General features: G+C 37.2%; 1 protein-coding gene across 6 annotated transcripts in view; it reads left to right on the forward strand.

Annotated features, from left to right (window-relative positions):
• Positions 1–10000, forward strand: part of LOC135102892 (uncharacterized) — a 245360-nt gene that overhangs the window by 172949 nt on the left and 62411 nt on the right. The window lies entirely within an intron of this gene.

Here is a 10000-nt window from a genome sequence, read left to right on the forward strand (position 1 = left end):
AGTAAAAAAAAAAAAAATAATAAATAAATAATAATAATAATAATAATAATAATAATAATAATAATAATAATAATTAATAAGTATTATTACTATTATTATTATTATTATTATTATTATTGTTATTATTATTATTATTAATATTATCTACTACTACTACTATTATGATTACGTTGAAAGACGACAAAGGTAAAAACGAGTTTTGTGTCATATTTAGGTGACAAGATAAGCAATAATCAGAGATGAAAGGAGAAGTGAGGTTGAAGGAAAGCCGACAGGACTGGAGAAGGATTATGAAAAGCAGGGATGTAGGGGAGAAAAGAGAAGGTTCCGGAAGAGATGAAGATGAGTGATACGATGCTGATAGAATAACAAGGCGCTGATATGCTCTTCCTTCTCCAAAGTGAATATATATGATGCAGTTCTTGTCTTCTTTTTGCTTACTTATTATAGTGGAACTGCGATGTCTCACCGATATGTTGGGAAAAAAGTCCATTGTTGTTGCATACTCATGGAAAAAATATTCCTTTGTACGCCAGTGTGGAATCCTTGCAAACCTCCAGCACAGTCAAAGGAGGAACACGGTATGGATTTCCTATATTCCAGTCCGTCCCTTTGTTAGACTCTGCTGAGCCCGTTGTGACCGTCCTCTGTCACTCCCTGCTGCCCTGTGGCTGGGAACTCTATGGGATGAGGGGTCGCGAGGGTAAAGGGAGGGAAGCAAAGGGAGAGGACAGTACGATGCATACTCGGCAGGTTGGGTTTACCTAGGGGAAGAAAACACAGACAAGAGTGTGGACCTTATGTTGAGGGAACGTTAAGTTTCACTGAATAATATGTTAAGTGGAATCCTTACGAGGAGGAAGGTTAAGGCTGGGCCAAATTAGAGACAGCTGTGGAATTCGAGACCCAACGTTAACTCTAAAATGGCTGTGAGTGGGAGATGTCCGTACTAAATGTCTTTTCCCTCGTACTTACACCATACTAAGCCTAACTATTTAGTATACGGCGACAATTATGTGTCATGTAACGAGAAAGTTTAAGCACATCATCCTTCTGGGAATGATTTAGGAATGTTTACATAACAAGATGTGAAAGTCATTGCTGAAGTCGACAATGGTTGTGGGAGAGGAAAGTCCCTCTCTCTCTCTCTCTCTCTCTCTCTCTCTCTCTCTCTCTCTCTCTCTCTCTCTCTCTCTCTCTCTCTGACGCCTCGCTCCCTCCGGGAGTGTCCCCAAGGGGGTAGCCACGGTGGAAGAGCCTCCATCTCTCCATATCCAAACATTCCCTTCTTGTTTGTTTAAGCACTTGGTCTCTCCCTGCACCTCTACACCTCTTTCACACGTGCACTCCTTCACCCCTTTCTTCCATCTTCCAAGTGGCCTTCAATTTCACTCATAATACTCGTACACTTTAACAAACTCTTCGTCCTCTATGCTCTCAATATGGCCATACAGTCTATTTCAAGCCCAGGTCTCTCATCCATACATCAATGTTGACAGGAGAATACTATTTTTTTAACCTCTTTTTTTATATTTTATAGGCATTTTTTTTTTCTTTTCCTGACCCTTGCAAGTTATTTTATAACACTCGTACCTTTCACAGTCTGCTCTCTCATTTCTCCATGTCATCATATTTACCTGTTACTACTCCCACACACATTGGCCTCACACACTACCTTCGTTCTCTCTTCTCCCATAACCACCTCACACTTGCCAGTAGCTAGTACGCTCATGCAGTAAGGTATTTTAAAATCACACACCTCCTCTCCTCCTCTAAAACACCACATTCGCCTATATTTTCCGTTTCTCATACCATATGGAAATGATCCACCACTCTCTGGAATTCCTTTTCACTTTTCTCTAGTAAGACAGTGTCATCCGCAGACGTGCTACTATTGTCCATTCCACTCCATTATGCTTCAGCCTTGCACAAACATTTCCCATTTCATTTTTATCTCGTTCATACAGTAGTCCATAGAAAAAAAAATTATATATATATATATATATATATATATATATATATATATATATATATATATATATATATATATATATATATATATATATATATATATATATATATATATATATATATATATATATAATCACATACACACACACACACACACACACACAACAGACGTCACACATCCAACAAAGCACATCTCTTCTAGGCATCGCTCTACCCTTACACACACTTATATTGCGATAAAAGACGTTGATTCCATCCAACAATTGCCCTCCTACACCATGAAGCTTCTGAACTTACACTCCTCAGAGAAGTGGAAATTAGGAGGGGATCCGATAGAGGTGTTTAAAGTGAGTGTTACGTTGTAGTGAGGGGGGCGGAAGGCTGACGAAACCACACTAGTGTCCATTTTCTTTTTCTTAACGCCGTTACGACTACAAGTGAGTAATAAAAAAAAAAAAAAAACGCTCTCAAAGAAGTAACAAGAGAAGCAAAAAAGAAGAAAAACTGAAATAGGCAGAGAGTTACAGCTTATCAGTTAAAAGGGGTGAGAGTGATAATAAAGACTAGTTAACTCTTACCTTAGTGAGGTGAACAGAACAGAGATGAGATAGTAAATAGAACTTTTAGCAGTGAGACCGCGGAAGGGAGATGATGTGTATGACGGTAAAAGATAGCAATGAATATGAGTTTCAAGACAGCTTGCTAGAGATGAAAACCTTAATATATATATATATATATATATATATATATATATATATATATATATATATATATATATATATATATATATATATATATATATATATATATATATATATATATATATATATATATATTACACACACACACACACACACACACCGCGTAGTGTAGTGGTTAGCACGCTCGGCTCACAACCAAGAAAGCCCGGATTCGAGTCCCGGGCGCGGAGGCAAATGGGCGAACCTCTGTTCACCTAGCAGTAAGTAGGTACGGAATGTAACTCGAGGGGTTGTGACCCCTCTGTCCCGGTGTGTGGTGTGTAAGTGGTCTCAGTCCTACACAAAGATCGGTCATTATGAACTCTGAGCTCTTTCCGTAGGGTAACGGCTGGCTGAGTGACCAGCAGACAACAGTAGGTGAATCACATACACACACATACACACTTTGTCAAAACAACTGTGTGCAGAAAATATTTTCATTTACCAAGATTATTACAGAAGCTGCAGCTTGGTTCCCTCGGTTCCGAATCTTAAGAGGATTTTCCAGTTAATCCCTAAAACTCCTTTCACACGGTACTGACTTTAGAACACGACTGGCCTCGACTCCAGGATATATGACGTCTTGACTACTGATGCGAAAAAGGTCGCGGGTGGTCTGGAAGAGGTTTAGAAATGTTCGCGGGATGACGAGCGGATGTCGAGAGGAGAATGTGGAGTCGAGAGGGGCAGCGCGAAAACTAAATGTTAAACTCTCACGACAAGATTTGGCAAGGGACTGGACCAACGATAATTTACTGTTGAGTACTGAGGGAGGTTCGTGCACGGTGGCCGAGATTGTACCACGCAATCTTGGTCTGTCTTGAAGTATTCGCGCCATTTTTCAAATTTCGACAATTTCCCATCGGCACACTCATCAACGCTGACTACCTTAACTAATGCTGTAGTGTCGTGGTGACAGTGCCTCGTATGATGAAAAAGACGTTCATGGTGACTTTCCGCTTGGAAATATCGGCTAACATCTTATCGGGATGTCGGTGAGATGCCGATTGCGATCAAAATATCCTTTTTAAGATAAATCCGGATAAAAGTTTGTGGCAGTATCCAAATAGAAAGATGTTTACAGACAAAATTTCTTTTTGAAGAAAAATCTTGCTAGATTTGATAACGGTTTGCAAGACTAACGCCAAGACAATCGGGAAGACTGTACGGGAGACTGTCGGTCAACTAGTTCACAGACAGTCTGGCTGACAATCGGCGACGGTGTCCATAACTGTCATCAAGGCCGTCTGTGACTGTTGACCAATCAGCGGCAGATTTGTGGTTGTCGTACACATGGCACTGATTAGTGAGACTCGCTTTGAGATTAGCCAGTATGTCGCCTACATGTTGACAGCTACGTCTTGTCACGTCGCTGGGCCAAGGCAAAATACACCCCGTTCGCTTTGATGTCGTAACAACCTGCACACTAAGTACCGCGTGTCCCGCTGAAAGCAGGTACACCAAGCCTTGCACTACCCGGTGCCACTGTACTGCGCCATTGGCCTGAAAAGAGCCCCTAATTACTTTGACTTTCCTACGTTCGAGCAAGCAACTCTTCGTCAAAGTATCATCACATGACTGGTGTAGTCAATAAACTTCGAGGCAAAAATTTTGGAAAAGCGAAAAGATAACTATACTTGTTACATTTTTTTAAAACCTAATATATTTTTCAACATCTTGCAACACAACATGGTTTTTCTCTCATCTAAATAAAAAAGAAATTAATCCTACCTTGCGTCTAAATGTTTAACATACATTTAAGTTTTAAAAACGTACTCATTTTTGTTACAATATGACTTTTGCAGAAAAGTTTATGTAATGCATTATAAATGAGATATTCACTAGACAACTGAGGACAGTCACCCAAAGATGAGCCTGGCCCATTATTGTTTACGTTTGTACCGCACCGTCAAATTTCGCCGCGTCTGGCCCCGCTCCCTCACTGGCGTGCTGAAGGTGGATACAAGTATTGCGTATAACTAACTGTTTTCTGGAGTAAGATCTCGAATCTTCCCTCCTCACGGGGCGACTCGTGTGTTGCGGCCTGGCGGCAGAAACAATGGCGGCAGAAACAAGCCTATCTCAACCCGAGCACGTCTTCTGCCTTGAATCTTAAGTGACGAAATTTACTGCAATTTTATTTTCTGCTTTTTCTGTAAAAGACGTAGAAACGTATTAGAAATGAATACCTTTCTCAAACTTTAATGTAAATTGAAGATATCTAAAAAGCAGATGTGACTTATTCTGACTTTTTTTTATTTATGATAGAATCTTGCAATGTTGTGTGTGTGTGTGAGAGAGAGAGAGAGAGAGAGAGAGAGAGAGAGAGAGAGAGAGAGAGAGAGAGAGAGAGAGAGTCATCAAAGTAGGTGGATCCTACTTCGTCCGGACGTAGCGACGTGATGTAACTGAACGAGGAGAAAACCGTAGCCTCTGATTAGACCTGGGTGCTCAGACAGGAGACATGTGTTTGCTGTGCGGCGGGTGCAGAGTTCTGTTAATTATTTCATGTTACATGTGTTTGCCTCGTCTGAAGCTATCGTATCCTACCAAACTACGAGTATTTCCTTTTTCGTAGGCTTATTCTCTCTCTCTCTCTCTCTCTCTCTCTCTCTCTCTCTCTCTCTCTCTCTCTCTCTCTCTCTCTCTCTCTCTCTCTCTCTCTGTTAATCTTGTATATATATATTTTTTTTAAATGGCTAAGTTTTCTGTAAACATAAAAGAATTTTCTCGAAAGCACCACTGTTCTTGTTTTTTCTTTAGCACATTTTATATCACTTTTGGTGAGTCCCAGTGGCCGAAACTAAACAAGGGTAAGACGAAGCCCTCCTCTTTCAGTGCAACAGGTGGCGCGCCAGGCTACAACACTACCAGGCAGGGGTCGGGAATGCATCGGTTTCACAAACTATTTGTTTCCGCTTCCCACTCCCTTCTCTCATTCATGTAAGGCTACTTGGCGATGTGTTGCCTCCTTGCTCTGGGTGCTTTTTTTTATTAATTTATTTTTGTTATTATTTACATCAGTAGAAAACAAACTTGCTCCTGTAAGTTACTACATGGTTGTACTTCATGCTCAATTAAGAATCTTAATGATGAATCTCTTTATGTTTGTTTGTCCCTCTACATATATGATAATTTGGCTCCCATTATTGCGCAACATTATGCTGCGAACACTCAAATCATCCATCCAGTCTTAAGTGTGTGTGTGTGTGTGTGTGTGTGTGTGTGACATTTATTTTCTCTCTTCAACAAACTTCTTCATTCACGGGTACTTCAGCCAGACATGCTCCACTGTGACACACCCTTTGTCTCTGCATCTGCACTCTGCCATAATAAAGCTGAAACTCATCAAGGAGCAGATGTGTCCACGACATACTACGCATATGAATCTTTAAGTGAAAGGAAAAAAGTAATTTAAGACAATTTGTTTTACACGCATTTATTATTAGTGAGCCTCTCTATGCGGCGCCTTGCAGGGAGAGGCAACGCTCACTGAAGAAGCTAGACTCGTCCATTTCACTAGACAGAAGCCTGAGTGGAGAGGGAGAGAGGGGAAAGAACTTTTTTCTCTCTCTTTCTCTTTCATTGTAATTTTCAGAGTAGGACTCCAAAGAAAGATCTCTTTACTGGACTTAGATTCCTTGTCTTGAGCGTCCGTCAGCAACGATTTCCTTTTAACAAAGAAAACAGTCTGAGGAGAAGAATCTTTTTGGGCAGAGCTGAGAGGAAGATGTTTGTGCTCTTACGTCTCGCTGAGAAGTTTTATCATGAGTAATGGCTCTCTTTGATGGTCTAATTTCCTGAGGTATAGAGAAAGAGAGAGAGAGAGAAAAAAAAAATAGTAAGGCAGTTGACATTATGTTTTCGTAGACGGGGAAATTAATACAATTACATTATTGTCTTTTATGAACATATCCCCTTTTAGTTAACACACACACACACACACACACACACACACACACACACACACACACACACACACACACACACACACACACACACACACACACACACCGGGAGCCTGACGTGTTTTACATTATTCATCATCCTCGCGTGTAGTGTTGTTGTTCCGCCGTGGCTTTGCCGTCCCAAGCGAGAATGCAGCCTTGGTGATGCCATTTACATAGCAATACAAAATGGGATCTGTTGTCTTACTTCTTTGACAGACTTTTTACCTTGCTATGTAATTTGTTTGGTGCTTTTCTGCTGAGTTTGAAACTTAACATGTTGACTCTGCTCATTATCTCTTAGTTTGTTGCTTGCTGCTTTATGTTTTACTGCTTTGTTTCTGTGGTGCGTTACCAACACGTATCGCTTATGTTCGAAGTCAGCCGTACTTTTCCATCACGCTCTCTTCATTCATTTCTCTCCATCCGTCATTTATCTGCACTTTCTAATATCCTTGTCTCGAGTTTCCAAGTGTCAGCTTTCCGCTGCCTTTTTTTCTTGCTAACCCATCTCACTTGCTCTACTTTATTATCTATTCTTCCTCATTCCTCTTCTCTCCTACCTATTCTTGCGCTGCCCTATTCCATTCCCGTATTTCCTTTCCTTTGGGAGCAGTGCTGCCAGACGTTCCCACGCAGCAACTCCCGGAAGTCTGGCTGTCTCGCTTGCAATCTGTTTTGCGTCGTCGCTCAGTTAGTTGGAGAGGAATTGCCCCGCGTCTTCCAGGCTCGTGGGCTCCGGAGGGGTGTGTCGCTAGGAAATGTGTTGGCTGTGGCGTACATATCCCGTGATAACGCCATGAGTAAGGTGTATTCAGTCACCAACCGCATCATTTATTGTTCAGTATCATATTTCATGCATTTTACATCGATGTTTATTGTGCACGTTCTGGTTATATATTGACGCTAGGCTTTTTCGGTGTTGCAGTATGGCCGTGCACACCAATAAGGAATCATATGCCCATTCCTGCTCGTTCCACAAAGCCTCAGTCTGGCGGATAACTTTATCGGTTTTGGATTCAGGTAAATACACCTATTCGCATCCATGGGGCTGAGGCGAGGCTCGTTCAAATATCTGGCGTATAATATCTCGCTGCTTCGGCCTTATATCCAAACGAGATATTTGGAAGTATGATTGGAGCTTCCTCTTCTCAACCGCCGGAAGTATTGAAGAGCCGCGGGGAATCGAGGCGAAGGTGCGGTTCACGACGGGCTGAGAGTGTCTTGTTTGCGTGGATCTTGTGGAAGTCCTTAAGAAAGAACGTCAGTACTGGAGACACGTCTGTATGTGTGTAAGTAAGTAAAGTTTTTTGCTGTTAGCAAATACATACTAACTGTAAAATATACAATAATGATCCAGCAACAGTCTGTCAACCCGTAGCTCCCTAACAGACTATATATATATATATATATATATATATATATATATATATATATATATATATATATATATATATATATATATATATATATATATATATATATATATATATATATATATATATATATATATATATATATATATATATCGTATATATATATATATATATATATATATATATATATATATATATATATATATATATATATATATATATATATATATATATATATATATATATATATATATATATATATATATATATATATATATATATATATATATATATATATATATATATATATATATATATATATATATATATATATATATATATATATATATATATATATATATATATATATATATATATATATATATATATATATAGCCTTCATCTACTTAATTGTAAGCAAGCAGAAATATAAAACAAGCGTGTGTGTGTGTGTGTGTGTGTGTGTGTGTGTGTGTGTGTGTGTGTGTGTTACATTGTGTGTGAGCACGTGCACGCTCGTGGCATATCCGTGCATCCGAACGAAGTGGTATGTGCGTTTATATGTTTTTGTGGAAACTAAATGAAAAAAAAAAATATATATATATATATATATATATATATATATATATATATATATATATATATATATATATATATATATATATATATATATATATATATATATATATATATATATATATATATATATATATTATATATATATATATATATATATATATATATATATAACTCTTTGTGTGCATTTCATTAACTGAAAGAGCGAAAAAAAAAAATTCAAATTCACCTTTTTGATATTCTCTTTGTAATTATTTTTCATGCAAAAAATGGTCAACCTGTATGATGAAAATGCATAATATGTGCCTGCAATAGTATATAGTGTTAATATAATTTTCGTAATTCATATATATATATATATATATATATATATATATATATATATATATATATATATATATATTATATATATATATATATATATATATATATATATATATATATATATATATATATATAATATATATATATCCCGGACTGCTTGATCAATTCTATGTAGACTGTAAACACACGGAAGTGGAAATCCTTTAGAAAAGCTACAAGTGGAATACTGTAAGATTCCCTACAGTAACAACTACCTTCGCGTCAAATACCACCTAATACACGCTGGATCATTAGTAGCGTTTGTTTTTTTCTAATATGAGCAAGTAATTAGATTCCACACATTCTTTAGTGTTGAAGTTAGGAAGTACAGGACGAGTTCACTTATTCTCGGGGTACAAAGGATAACAGTAACGCACAATCTGTACTGTAGCCTTCTGTTTTGTAAAACCTGACCTATTTATTTATTTTCTTTTCTGCAATTTTTCTTTTTTTACTTATCCCTCCAAAAACGTTCATTTATAGCAAATGTTATCTAATGTTATCAGTCAATCTTTTTTCTCAGTGCTGCATCTCTAGTTATCCTTTTATATATATATATATATATATATATATATATATATATATATATATATATATATATATATATATATATATATATATATATATATATATATATATATATATATATATATATATATATATACATATATATATATATATATACATATATATATATACATATATATATATATATATATATATATATATATATATATATATATATATATATATATATATATATATATATATATATTTCCATTCTGACTGCTTTTCTGAACTTTCTAATTACATGTCTTCCCCCACTCCCTCCCACAGCGTCGCTTCGCAGCACTTTCCACTCACTCTAACCCTATTTCGTTCACCTTAATTCCTAGTGCATAAGTTAACCAGTGCCTTCATTCTTTTGTTCCCTTTTCTTGTAGACCTGCATCTGTATTTCCCCCTTGTTACGACTTGACCTTGCTTAAGAGAGGAGTTTCAAGATCCCTCCAAACCTAAATTGGTT

This window comes from Scylla paramamosain, chromosome 8, assembly GCF_035594125.1.
Source record: "Scylla paramamosain isolate STU-SP2022 chromosome 8, ASM3559412v1, whole genome shotgun sequence".
Classification (NCBI taxonomy): Eukaryota; Metazoa; Arthropoda; class Malacostraca; order Decapoda; family Portunidae; genus Scylla; species Scylla paramamosain.